Raw genomic sequence first — 15,863 nt, 5'->3', positions numbered from 1 at the left:
GAAGTGCCAGTGTAAGAAGCCTCTGCCACAAACCCCAGCCCCTTCATTTTTCTAGTCAATGAGCCTTTCCTGAGCATCGGCCATGATTCGGGAGATGTTTTAGGTCACAAGAAAGTAAAAGTCAAGAGAAGAAACCCCCATCATCATGGAGATTAAAACCAACTAACAGTCAAAATAAGAAGTAAATTATGTACTATAGGAAGGAACTTGGGTTACAGTTACAGATAAAATGACCCAGGGAGGGTTCAATAAAAAGCTAATGTTTACTCAGGTGTGGTAACAAAAGTAACCCCAGCACTAAATTATGAACTGGTTTTTGGCTACATAGCAAGACCTAAAAAGGGAAGGAAAGAAAAAGCTAACGATTAAGATAATACTCAAAGAAGGAGAGAAAGAAAGGCCATGAGCATGTCTAGAGGAAGGCCTACGCAGATCGGTGGCGCTGACAGAACAGCCACACTGGTTTCAGGAGTAGTATTGGCAGTAAGAAAATACAGCTGCAGAAGTGAAGGGGACCACACTATGAGGTTGGTTCCATGTCATAGTGCAACTTTTTATCTGAGTGAGGGAAGATGCCATCAGGTATTTGTAACAGTGAGGGCTATTTCCTGACTCACACTTTAAAGGAATTTTTTTCTGGTTGCTTCATAAATAATGAACTCTAGGGAGGTAAACATTCAGATCAAAGCAATTAGGCTTTCATAGTAGTTTAAGGAAAAGATTGTGGTAGTAAATGATGGAATCAAAGTATTTCCTAGTGGTCTGTGTTGTGAGAAAGAGGGATTAAGCATGATGTTGAAGTCTTTGTTCCAAGGAACTAAAAGTGTTAAGATATCAGAGGAAATGAAGAAGTCAGGGGTAAGGGAAGAAAAACAATCCACTCAATTTAGGCCATTTCAAATATCTAGTAGGCATTCAAGTGGAAATATCAAGTGTAATATTTAATATTTGGTTCTGGTAGACTAAGGGGGAAAGTTCTACCTTCAGCTATTAGTTCTGTAGCTATCAAATGGAGCATCTAAAACAAAGACAATGTGAATAAAAAGGACCAAAGGTTGAACTTTGGAACATTCCACTGAAAGCATTAGTCAGTGAGTGACAGTGAAATCAATTAAAGTGTGACTCTGAACATGTATGAAGAGGTTGTTGGTTATAGCATGTGAAGGTGGGATGGCACTCTGGAGGAAAAAGCCTGAAATAAATAAGACTTAGAAAGAGAACCCCGCAGATCTGTTACAAAGATTCTGTCACAGAACTTTTCCACCAACATTCCTTTACTCTTCTCAATATTTTCTCCCAACTCCTAACTCCAGCAGGTCCTACCTGGAAACTTGCCAACAGGGACCTGCAAGTAGGTCATCTAAACAGGTAAATGGACTGCAGGCCTTCACTCTCCCTCCACTTCTCCAAATCCAATACCCCAGTCTTCTGCTCATATTGGTAGCTGACTGACTATGTGTTATGAACTTCTTCACTATCTGCCTCCATTACCAGGAGACTAAGGAGAACCTGATAGTAAACACTGATTCTCTTGCTCATGTGAGCACCTTAGCCCCTACCATAACTCATCCTATTTCTAAGTGTCAGTTTCTAATACCTAGAATCATTCTACACAGGACACTAGTAGCTGCACCTGGACAGATTCCAGATGGATTTCTTAACAAGTAGTAAATAGCTACCAGACTCTCTTAAGAAGAAAAGGGAATATAAATGAAGGAACAATAATAAATGAACCCAACAATGAAAGTCCAACATCTAGAACTCCAATCACCCAAGTCCAAACATGTAGACACTACTGGGGAAAAAACATCAATAACAACCAAGACAGTATCTTCTCATTAAAGTAGAGTAAACCTAACACAGTAAGTACTGAAAATGGTTAGACAGCTGAAGCACAAGACAATGACCTTAACATAGCCTTTATAAATATGATGGAGGACCTTGAAGAGTAAATGGACAAATCCTTTAAAGAAATATGTAAAACACTGATAAGAATAAAATAGTTCAAGATCTTTTAAAATGGAAATAGAGTCAATAAAGAAAACATAAACTGAGGGAAATCTGAAAATGAAAATTTTCAGAACTCAAATAGGAATCTCAGTGGCAAGCTTCATTGACAAAAAACAAGAGATGGAAGGCAGACTCTACAGCATTGAAGACAAAATAGAAAACAATGGACACCTCAGAAAAAGAAGATATTAATCTAAAATCTTCCAGCCACAAAACATTCAGAAAATCTGGGAGACTAGGAAAATAGCAAATTTCCAAACACTGTGAATAAGGGAAGGAGAAGAAATCCAGATCAAGGGCACAAAAAATATTTTCAATTAAATCATGAAAGAAAATTTCCCTAATGAAAAAAGAAGATGCCTATCAACATACACACACTACAGAGCACCAAATAGGGTGGACCAAAAAGAGAAAGTCCTCTAGGAACATAGTAATCATAACACTGACTTACAGAACAAAAAAGAACATTAAATCTTCAAGGGAAAAGAATCAAGTAACCATCCTATTAGACTAACACCAGGTTTCTCAAAAGAGTGTTCAAAAGACAGAAGGGGCTGGACTGGTGTTCTACAAACTCTAAGAGACCACAGATTAGAACCCAAACTAATATGATATAACTAGCAAATCTCAATCACATTAGATGGAGAAATTAAAACATTTCATGATATAACCAAAATTTTAAAAAGACCTATCTATAAGCCCATCACTCAGAAGTCACTAGAAGTAAAACTCCAAGATGTTAACCACACCCAAAAAAGACAAGGAAGAAATAATCTCAGATAAATAAATCAAAGAAGTGGAAACACGTGCACATATCACCACCACCACCAACGACAACAACAAAACCAAAAACAACAGAAGCAATAAAATCACAGGAATCAACAATCTCAGTGATTTCAGTTCCCCAAATAAAAAGAGACTAACAGAAAGAATCTTAAAACACGATCCATTCTTATGCTGCATCCAAGAAACACGCCTCAACATTAAAGATAATCATTACTTCAGGTTAAAGGGTTAAAAAATGATATTCTAGACAATTAGACATAAGAAGCAATCTAGTATAGTCATTTCAATATCAAACAAAATAGACTTCAACCTAAAACAAATCAAAAGAGAAAGGAAAGAATGGTACATACTCATCAAAGAAAATATCCACCAAGATATTTTAATTTTCAATATCTATACACCAAACAAAAGATATTACTACTGCTGAAATCACATATTGACAGTCATACATTGATAGTGAAGGACTTCAATACCCTATTTTCCTCAATAGATATGCAGACAAAAACTAAACAGAGAAATATTGGAGCTATATAAAGTCCTAAACCAAAATGACCAACAAATATTTAGAGAACATTTCACTCAAACACACAAAAAAAAAAAAAACATGAACTTCTCATCACCTCATGGAACTTTCTCCAACACTGACACATACTCAGACACAAAGCAAGTCTCAACAGATACAAGAAAATAGAAATAAAAGCTTATATTCTATTTGACTATCTCACAGAAACTGAACAACTCACTAGTAAATAAAAAAAATGCGTAAAGACAAAAATTAAAAACTTTCTGGAATTCAATGAAAATGAATGCAAACATACCCAAATTAATCAGATATAAGAAGATGATCCTAAGAAGCAAATTTATAACACTGAGTATGTACATTTTAAAAAAAGACAGCGGGGAAGGGGGAGATCTCATCCTTAATAGCACATCTGACAAATGTAGAAAAAAAGAAAAAATTATACCCAAAAGGAGTAGACAGTAAGAAAGAATCAAGTTCAGTTCTCATATCAATAAAATAGAATAAATAAATAAATAAATATAAAATCAATACAATCAATAAAACAAAGAGTGGGTTCTTTAAGAAAATCAACAAGTTGGACAAATGCTTATCCAAATTAACCAAAATGTGGAGAAAGAGCCAAATTAACAAAATCAGAGATGAGAAGGAGGACATGGGAGACACCAAGAAAATAGAATCATAAAAAACTACTTTAAAAACCTGTACCTCACCAAATTAGAAAATATAAAAGAAACGGATCATGTTCTCAAAACACCAAATACCAAACTTAAGCTCAGATAAACAATTTAAATAGACATATAGCCCTTAGTGAAATAAAAGCAGTCATTAACATTCTCCAAGCCAAAAAATAATAATAATAATAGCCCAGGGCCAGATGGTTTTAGCATGGAATTCAACCAGACATTCATGGACCTAATGCCAATATTCCTCAAATTATTTGACAAGATAGAAACAGAAGAAACATTGCCCAATTCATTTTTTACAAGGCTATAGTTAACCAAACCACTTGAAAACTAAACAAAAAAAGAAAATTTCTGAACAATTTTTCTAAGAACATAGATTAAAAGTTCTCATCAAAACACTCACAAACTGAATTCCCAAACACATTCAAAAAAAATTCAATCATCCACCATAATCAATAGGCAACATCCCAAAGATCCAAGGAAGGTTCAATATATGTAAATCAGTATACATAATCCACCATATTAGAAACCTGAAAAACAAAAACCACATGATTATTCCATTAGAGGCAGAATTTTTTTGACAAAATCCAAAGCCCCTTCCTGATTAAAAATACTGGAGAGATTAGAAATACAAGGGACATACTTCAACATAAAGGCAATTTACAAAAAGCCCATAGCCAACATCAATTTAAATAACTTCTTGGGATGACTCTAAACAAGCAAAAGACTTTCATGATAACTTTTTTTAAGACATTGAAAGAAGAAATGGAAGACATCAGAAGATGAGAAGATCTCCCATGCTCGTGGATCAGTAGGATTAATATAGTAGAAATGGATATCTTACCAAAAGCAATCTATTGATCAGTGCAATCCCCATCAGAATTCAAAATAAATTCTTCACAGTTCATAGAACAATTTTCACCCCCAGGTGACAATTAAAATAAAAACCCTCAGGAGAGTTTAAAACAATTTTTAACCTTAAATAATACTGCAAAGATACAGTAATAAAAACAGCATTGCATTAGCACAGAATCATGGTATTGATCAATGGAATTGACTGAAGATCGAGACATAAATCCACACATTTATGAACACCTGATTTTTATAAAGAAATAAAAAAATACAGAAAATTCAACTCTAAATGGATTAAAGAACTCAACTTAAAACCAGATACACTGAACTTGATAGAAGATAAGGGAATGGCCCTGACCTCATTGGCTCAAGAAATGATTTTCTGGGCAGAACACCATTAGCACAGGTCCTAAGATTAACAGTTAATAAATGGAACAATATGAAACTGAGAAGGTTCTGCAGAGTAAAAAATGCCTTCATTCAGACAAAGTGACAGCCTATAGAATAGGAAAATATTTTTACCAACTAAACATCTAACAGAGGACTAATAGCCACAATATATAAAAACAACTCAAGACAATACACATTAACAAACCAAATAATCCAATTAAAACAGAGGGTTCCTATCTAAACAGATAATTCTCAAGAGAGGAAATGCAAATGTCTGAGAAACATGTGAAGAAATGTTCAATATCCTTAGTCATTGAGGAAAGGCAAAGCAAAACAACTTATCTTACACCTGTCAAAATGGTCAAGATGAATTAAAAGAAATGTGGTAGCTCATGCTGGTAAGAAAGTGGACTAAGAAGAGGACTCATCCATTGCTGGTGGGATTGCAAACTTTTAGAACCAACAGGATGTGAATAAACATACTTTAAGATCCAGCTATCCCACTCTTGGGCATATACATTAAAGCATGTCATCTTAACATGGAGACAATTGCTCGACCATGTTCATTGCTGCTCTCTTCATCATAAGTACATATTTAAAACAATCTTGAAGTCTCTCGACAGAAAAAATGGATAAAGAAAACGTTATATTCTTATAAAATGGAATATTATTCTGCTGCTAAAATAGATTAACTCATAAAATTGACAGGAAAATGGGTGGAACAAGGAAGAATCATCCTGAATGAGGTAATGCAGATCTATAAAGACAAGTATGGTATGTATTTGCTAATATATGCATATAGCTGTTAAGTCAATGATAACCAAGCTGCAACTGTTGAACAATATGGGTTAGGTATAGAGTAAGGGACTAGGGGAATGACAGCTCTTCTTTGCAAAGGGACACAGAAGCATTGTGGATTGCTGGGGAATCTGGAATGGAATCAAATGCAGAAGGAGAAGAAAGAGGAGAGACAACTAAAATTGAGGGAGAAATATGGAAACCTAATGCAGTAGGGATCTTCTAAAATACAACAGATATGAAGGGGATCTAAACAAAATTGCAAACAATGTAGGAAACAGATCCCCCAACTGGACAACTCTTGTCACCAAATGAAGCTTCCATCACCGGGAAGGGCTTACATCTAATTGAGCTGTTGGCTAAAGTGGTTTCTATGAGAATCTCCCAGAGAACTAGGGATGCTCCCAAGGCTACAGATTGCTCTCCACTACCTGATGCCAAGGCAAAATGGCTGAAGACAACACCTACACAGCATATTGAACTTGGAGAAGCTAAGTTGGTGCATTACTTGGAGTATTGTTCCCTATGTCCCAGAGTCCTTGTTACTCTGAACACTACCCTAGGAGAAATATAAACAGCAACCCAGCCACAACTCTACCATCTAAAATGGTGTTCTGCCTTAAGGGATGCCAGTGTAATGGCAGCAGCAAACTTTTGGAAGTACAATATCTAGTGTGCCCCACCCTTCATGATATAAAACCTGCTTGGGTGACAGGCATAAGTCAAACCAAACTCTATTGTTTAACTAAAGAAACATGTTGATAAAATAACTACAATGACATCGTACTCTACTCATAGAACAGTACCTTGATCAGCCATCATCAAAGAAGCCTCCTCCACAGCAGATGGGAACAGAGACCCCAAAACCAGATGCTGTGCAGAGAGTGAGAGACATTGGAACACAGCCCTAAATGGATGTCTCCATGTAATTCTTCTCCTTGGGTCTTAGGAAACCCTGTGGATGAAGAGGCAGAAAAAGTGTAAGAGAAAATGGAGAGCACACTAAGGAAATAAGGCCTTCTAAGCTCAACATGAGCAACATGACATACGCCCTGTCCTGGACCTTGAAGCTGTCTCCAACTGATAGACACTTGCAAATGAAAATCTAGTTTCCTCCAAGGGAATTTCCTGGAAAGCGACATATTCTCAAGGGTGCGCTGCATGGCCAACAGAAGCCAACCCAATAACGGTATCTCTGGAGCTTCCTCGTCTCACAGAGTCACGCCAAGACTGTGCTTTAATAGTACCTTTATTTTTTTATTTTATCTTGTCAATATTTTTTCTTTTTTACCTGCAGGCCCTTTGGGTATATATTATAGTTTCCAGTTGAGTGTTCTTATGGGATTCTTGAGTGTATGCACGAGCAGGTCTCTGCATGTCTGTATCTGTTTCTTGTGCCCTTTTCTTGGGTTATTTTCCTTATGACTGTTTGTTTTGTTCTAGTCTGATGTGTTAGGTTAATTTTCATTGTTATCCCTAAAAACCTATTTGTCCTCTAATGAGAAACCGAAGGGGTGTGGATCCAAACGAGAGGTGAGGTGTAGGAGAACTAGGAGGATTGTACAGAGGGGAAGCCATAAATGTGATATAGGTTTTTACAAAGAATTAGAGCAAGGGCTAGAGAGTGGCTCAGTGGTTAAGGACATTTGCTTCTGAGTACCAGAGTTTGGTTCTGAAGGCTTATGGGGCAGTTCACAGCTGCCTGTAATGCCAGCCTACAGAAAATCCAATGCTTCTGGAAACACACACACACACACACACACACACACACACACACACACACACACACACACACACACACACATATAAATAAAAAAAATAAATATATCTTTAAAAAAAAAGACTTAGAAACTATAGCGGGAAAATACATTGAAGGCAGCAAATATAGCCAAATCCTTCAAGAAGTAAAGCATGTACAATACATCTTCAAAATACTATTAATAATGTCTGTTTATTCCCAGACACTGAGTATTATGATTTGAATAGGAACAACCCCCCCTTCCCGCCCATAGGGTCTTATATTTGGATGCCAAATCACCAGGGAATGGCAGTAACGAGAGGCATAAGGAGGTGTTGCCTTGCTGGAGGAAGTTTGTGATTCACTTCAAGCCTGGCCCAGTGTCTGTCTCCTCCTGATGTTTGAAGGTTTAGAGAGAAAACTGTCACCTATTTCCCCAGCACCATGTCTGCCTGTATGCCTTCATGCTGATAATTGAAACTGTAAGCAAGCATCTATTAACTTCTTCATTTCATAAGAGTTTCAGAGCCCACGGTGTCTCTTCACAGGAATAGATCACTGACTACATCACTGAGGCTCTAGAAAAGTAGACAGCATAAAATGCCAGCACTAACGAAAGGTAAACTGGAATCTAAGCACACAGAAGCCTGGCTCCAGGTAATTCTGCATTCTACCATGCTTGTTTACAAACATGTTGAATGTATAGCGAGTCTGCATGTGCATGTTGTGTGTGTATGCATACGTGCATGAGAGAGAGAGAGAGAGAGAGAGAGAGAGAGAGAGAGAGAGGATACAGCAAAGCATTGTTTATCTAAACAATCATTCTAACAGCATTTCTCAGAATCAATGGAGGATAGCCTACATAAGAACTAACTGGGAGGCATCCTAAACCTCCAGGCTTTGTGAATCAGAATCTCCATGTGTTTTAGCTCCCTGGGTGTTGGAGTTAGTAATCAGGAAGGAGGTGGGATAGATGTTACTACACACCAAGGTTTAAGAACTACTCTTGGGGATAATAAAATTTCCTTCTTCCCAAGATATGTACAAAATATGAATTATTACACCTTATTTGGCATCAAATTTGTCCACAAATATCAACCCAGTAATTCTCTAGTCGTTCTTCAATATTATGTTTGACAATATCAAATTTCCCTATCGTTAAAAAAACTATCTTACATGAATTCAATAAAAGCTTCTAGAATTTGAGTGTTTTTCCCATATTTTATTTAATGACAACTTAATTGGGAAGAACCTACACTTTAGGTCACTGTGCTTAACACCAGATATGAACTTGACTTTACAATTCAGATGCGATGAATTAACGTCCTGCAACACACTGTTCTGTGAAGGGAAAGTGCTCTATTCCTTGTGTTGAAGATCATTCTCCACTTTAGGGCTGTTGGAAACAGTAGCTCCATTGGAAGTTCTCAAATCACCCCATTAGACACCCGAGCTCTCTTTTCTAATAATTTGGTAGCATGGGTTTGCTGAATCTATTCAGAGAATTCTTTTTTTGGTACCAGTTCTCTGCCATCCATCCAGAAACAGCTGCTCCATCTCCTGTGACACAGGATGTAATAAAAAGAAGTAAACGGAGTAGAATATTTTGATAGATTAATCACTGCGGGGTGTGTAGCGTTCACAGCACTCATGGTGAATGTGAAGAGATTATAGTGGAATGACATCTGTTTTCTTCCATGTAAATCGCTAGACTTTGACTCTGCTGTTATTTAGCAGATGTGTAGATTTAATTATTAGGATTGCATAACCACTGGGGAAAGCATGCGATTTTATTGATAGCTTGCCACCTACAGTAATTGCAGAATAAGTAAACTGCCTTTGTCTCCTTCGTGGAAATAAAACTGAAAAAGTTGAACTCCTAAGAGATGTGTTACTGCTTCTTGCTAAGGTATGTGTGAACTGGTTGCTTTGAGCCCTGGGTATTAATAAAATTCCAGTGAACGTGGATAATGGTTGGGTGATTATTTTCCCTTTTCCTTTTATCTCCAGATTTATTCAGTAAGATAACTTCAAAGGTGCTTATTGGCCTATATCATCTGCAAAAATAAATATCTCATCTATATTTCTAAGGCATTCAGAGGGTTATCAACAGTATGAGTTAAAATATCCTGGGAGATTAACTACCCTATCCATTCAGGTGATGAGTGACACAAACAGGAATGAATTACAGTCTCCAGGGCTAAGAAGATTCCTCAGTCAATAGTTTGTCCTCTGAGTATAAGAACCAGAATTGGAACCTCAAATCCACATTTTAAAAATGTGGTGGTGATTCTAATCAACTGTAGGAATTAAACTCAAGGGGATCTCTGGGTCTTGCTTGCCATTAAGGCTAACCTACCTTGTCATTTCCATGCCAACAAAAGAACCTGTCTCAAAACACAAGGTAAGAGGCATCACCTGAAGAGGGATTTTCACAGGAGTGTACATGCACATGTATACACCATTACACATACAAGTATACTCCGCTACATATACATGTGTGTACATGTATACTGTTCAGCACACACATGTGTACTTTCCACACAGACACATGTATACACCACTGTACACACATTCACACACAGTGTCTAATGTGCAGGTGTCAGCTTGCTCTATTCTTTGATTCTCATCTATGCATAGGGCAGTGTTTGTTAAGGGAGAACCAAAATCTCTTAACAAACTCCTTCCTTGTCATGCAGCTTAACCTTCTCAGTTGTGTGTTTTCATCCTTGTACAGCAACAGAACTACACTGAGAACAAATGAAGTTGTAACAAATACATAGGCCAGGGTTGTTGTTGACCTATGTGTCACAGTGACATATGATCCAAATGTTATGGATCTGATCCTACATGGACCACTTGCATGACATCTAGCCTGTTTTCCTCTTCTTCTCAGGAATAGTGGTCCAGGGATCCACAGATCTGAACATGAGTTAGATACATTCAGTGACATTTCTGACAATGTACATAGATAGATGAGCTTTAGGATCATCCAGGAGCTTAATTCATGTGGGATCTGTTTATACTCCGGTATAAAGAAGAGACATTTTATTCAAAGAATACCAGAAATACACAATGTGCCCCAAAACAGGCAAGATCATGCCTTTAAAATATCAAATGCAACAAATTAAAAAATTACAATTGAAAAATGCAAATAAATTATGTGGGTATTTCAAAGGCAACAATGTCTTCCATCTTGACTCCATATGTTTCAAAGCACTGCATGTAGCTGAAGCACTCCTTTGGTTAATTGGACCTGGATCATCCAGAACATGGGACTAGACAAGAGAGCAAAGAGAGTTCCACAGACACACATATTATTCTGCAGAGGTCAGCTATCTCCACAACACCATGTCTAAGATTGAACTGGGACTTGTAAACTATGCCTTCCCCAGAAAGACACCATGTTCACTATGACAAGCCTTAAGGACACAGCACATCTGCCCCTGTCAAAGAACACCTTTGTTAGCCACTGGTCTCCTAGGTTCTTAGCATTTGCCACCTGATTCAAGGTGTACCCACTCTTTGTCTCCCTCACCTGTCACTGTACACTCAGAGGACTTGAACCCATATTTGGTAAAGCACCTGGTGTCATTCACTTTCTGAATATTTTCCCTCCTGTCTATATGAATCTGAGTGTCATCTGAGGATGCTGCTTTGCTTATATCCAACTGCAGTGCTGTCTTGTTGCTCCTTCCCTAATTATCATACTGAATATGGAAATGGGGAAGAGTCTACTTTCCTCACAGACCATCATGAGTTGTTATCAATGTCTGCTACATAAACATTTCATCAAGCCATTACACCATTCCATGGCCTTTCCCTCCTACTGAAGTTATGTCTACACCTCCAACTCCTTAAAGAATTTATCACCTACTCACTTTTCTATATCCTGCTAAAGAAGAATCCATGTCAATATTCTTTATCACATGCATGGATAAGGAAGACTTTGAAAATATTTGATAATTGGCAAGGGACAAGGGCTAATGAGTAGCTAAGCCCTGTGTGTTCACTATGAGTCCTAAATATAGATGGTGTTTTAATAACCTCACCTGTCAGTAGTCGTTCCTACCAACTGAACTCATTTCATATGCACCATTACCAAAGAAGCCTCTTTCTAAGCAGTTGCATAAATGAATAATTGTCCTACTCTGTCTGAATTAGGGTTCTATTACTCTGAAGAGACACCATAACCAAGGCAACTCTTATAAAGGAAAACATTTATTTGGGCCTGGCTTACAGTTTCAGAGGTTGAGTCCATCATCATCATGGCAGAAAGCATGGCAGTGTGCAAACAGTCATGGTGTTGGAGGAGCTGAGTGTTCTACAACTTGATCCACAAGTGGAAGGAGACTGTGCCACACTGGATATAGCTTGAGCGCATATGAGATCACAAACCCTGCCCCTACAATGATATACTTCCTCCAACAAAACCACACCTACTACAACAAGGTCACACCTCCTCACAGTGCCACTCCCTTTGGGCCAAAAATTCAAAAACAAGAGTCTCTGGGACCATACCTATTCAACCACCATATTTTATAATTCATCTACAAGTTCACATGTACAAAAAGGGCATATGGACTTGGCACATTTGTGAGTTACTAATAGGTTCTCTTTCTCTTTTAAGTAAGATTAAAAAAGCAGGGAGCAGGGTGTTTATTCTTTTCACTAGAGTCATCCAGTGCTTAGACCAATTGTCATCATACAGTGACCATCACAAAGTTGCTATTAGTCAGTAGACATCACTCAGTAGCTATCACACATTAGGCATCTCACAGTGACAATCACATGGCATCCATAACACAGTAACCATCATAGAGTGTCCAATACTCTATGGTCATCACACAGTGGCCATCACTCAGTGTAATCACACAATGTCCATCACAGATTTGCTATCTCTCAGTGGTCATCACACAATGGCTATAAAACAGTGGTCATCAAAGAGTTGGCCATCAAACAATGGACTTCAAATATTCATAACATGGTGGCCATCACATAGACTATCACATAGTGACCATCACACAGTGACTATCACACAGTGGCCATAACACAGTATACATAACATGATGAGCATCACACAGTGACCATCATATAGTTGAACATTACACAGTGGCCATCATATAGTGACTATCATGCAGTAGCTACCACACAGCAATCATCACATGGTGGTCAACAAATGGTGTCTATAACATAGTAGCAATCACAGTGGTTATTAGAAAATAACCATCAGACAGTGACCATCACACAGTGGCCATCAAACAGAGGCCATCACACAATGACCATCACACAGTGGCCATCACATGGTGTTCATCACATGATGACCATGAAACAGTGACCACCACATAGTTGACCATCACATGGAGTCCATAATATTGTGACTATCACGTGGTGACCAATAAAGTGACAAACACACAGTGATTATCACACAGTGATCATCAAAACTTGGTCATCACACAGTTGTAATCTCAAAGAGTTCATTACAAAATGGCCATCACACAATGACCACCACACAGTGGCCATCACTGAATAGCTATCACACAGTGACAATCTTGCAATGGCTATCAGACAGTGGCTATCACATAGTGACTGTTACACAGTATTCATTGCATAGTGGTCATCATTCAGTGGCCATTACTGAGGTCTGTGCAAGAAGAACAGCAAAACAGCTTTAGAAAAACACAATGGGTGTATCCAAGAGGCAGAGACACAAGAAATATATGTCCTGAGGACTTCATGCTGTTCAGAGTTTTGTTCTGCTTATTGTCCTAACATGACATCTCTCAAAAGCAATGCTTGAAAAAAAAGCACAATCATGATTTAACCTATATCTTCAGAAAGAATTTAGATGTATGTATTGTTAACAATGACTACCACCCTTAAAACAAATTTGGAGATGTAGGTTGTTAGTGAAGTTAGGCTTAGATGTAGAAAATTTTAGGGAACAATTTGAAGCTCAGAAAGGCACATTCGGTGTTGAGCTAGGGAATTTTTAAGGTCAGAGAACAAGAACAATGGCAGCTGGCCAGCACTAGCTGACATGCCTCTCTTGCTAAAGCTGGGCTAATGATCAAGGTGATGATTAATTTCTTGTATGCATTTTTGCCCTCAGCCTTCTGATATGATTTAATAAAAAGTTGTTAATGAAGAGATATATACCCTGAGGATTTAAAGTAGAAATTACTAATTGTTTCTCATTAAAAAAAAGTTTGGGTTTGTCATTCTTTTAAGATTCTTATAGGATTATTTTTAAAATACATAATAAGATAATTGATCCTTTCTTTGTAACCATAAATTTTAGCCTACCAATAAAAATAAACTAGCTGAGAAAATTACCTTGCTTTCTTACACTTTGTTAATCTGTAAAAAGTTGCTTAGTTATGAATATATGTGGGTTCTTGGGAATGATTTTCTTTTTTCGCATGTAATACTTTAAAGGGTTTTCATGCAAAGGTATTGAGAAACAACTGATTTTTCATAATCATTCACTAAAAGAAAAATAGAATATAACCATTTTGTGATTTTTGTACTGCTTGAAAATTTTTGCTGGGATAGACAAGCTGTGGGAGAAAAAAAAGTTTTTGTAGCTTTTCCCCATCCATCCATAAAATAGACATATATGTATATATGTAAAGTGATTGGAGTTTTGCTCCATCCACACAGTGTGTGAATACATAAGTATCTATATGTGTGTGTGTGTATGTATGTATGTATGTATGCATGTATTTATGTGTGTGTATATATGTATGTATGTATAAATGAAGTTGTTGGCGCTTTTCTTGCTTCATCTAGTGTGTGTGTGTATGTGTGTGTGTGTGTGTGTGTGTGTGTGTGTGTTTCTTTCCTTACTTCTGTCTTTTTTCAGTAACAGGGAGTGCTGGTTCAAGGGAATCAAGCATTATTCTCTCAGGGAAATGTCTGATGAGTGACAATCACCTCAGTTTCCCCTGACCTATCAAACATGATCTTTGATAAGCCATCACTCAGTGGTCAGCACAGAGTGGCGATTATACAATGACCATCACAGTAACCATTACACAGTGTCGCTCACAAGGTAGCCATCATACAGTGGCCATGTCAGAGTTCCCAATACACAATTTCTATCACACAGTGGCTTCACACAGTCAGCCATAATGAAATGGCCATCATGCAATGGTCATCACATGGAGTCCACAATATAGTGGCCATCACAGTAGTTATTCCACAGTGATCGTCGCGAAGTGGCCACTATGCAGTTAACCATCACACAGTGGCCATCACTCAGTGATCAGCACACAGTGGTCATCACTCAGTAGTCAGCAAAAACGGACCATCACACAGTGACCATCACACAGTAACCATTACAGAGTCACTCACAAAGTATCCATCACTCAATGGCCATCAAAGAGTTGCTATCACACAGTGACCTTCACAGAGTAACCATAACACTGGCTATCACAGGACAAATATCACACTGTGTTAACCCCATGATAGCTATCACTTAGAGATTACCACACAGTGACCATCACTCCTCGATCATCATATACTGACTGTCACACAGTGGCTATGATATAGTGACAATCACACAGTGTCCATCATATGGTGGTCATGGCATTGTGAAAAACACACGATGTCTATTACATGGTAGCCATCATACAGTTGCCATCATCTGTTGTCAATGACAGCATGACAATCACACTGTGGCTATCATATGATGGTCATCACACAGTGGCAGTTGTACAGAGTTATCATATTGTGATGATTACTCAGGGGCCATCACTGCATGACCATCACATACAGTGACTATCACACAAGGACCATAACATACTGGCCATCACTCTGTGATCATTTCACTGTGGCCATCACAAAGAGACCATCACATACAGGCCATCACTCAGGGGCAATCACACTGTAACTATCACAAAGTGACCATCATACAGTAACCATCATATGGTAGCCATTACTCAGTAGACATCGCACAGTGGCCCCAGTAGCCATCACATTGTGACCATCACAAAGTTGTCATTACATCATGGCCATCATACAGTGGACATCACACAATGTCCATCACACGATGAGCATCACACAGTTGACCATGACACAA

The sequence above is a fragment of the Rattus rattus genome, chromosome 8, assembly GCF_011064425.1.
Source record: "Rattus rattus isolate New Zealand chromosome 8, Rrattus_CSIRO_v1, whole genome shotgun sequence".
NCBI classification, from domain to species: domain Eukaryota; kingdom Metazoa; phylum Chordata; class Mammalia; order Rodentia; family Muridae; genus Rattus; species Rattus rattus.
Note: the sequence above shows the minus strand (reverse complement) of the source record.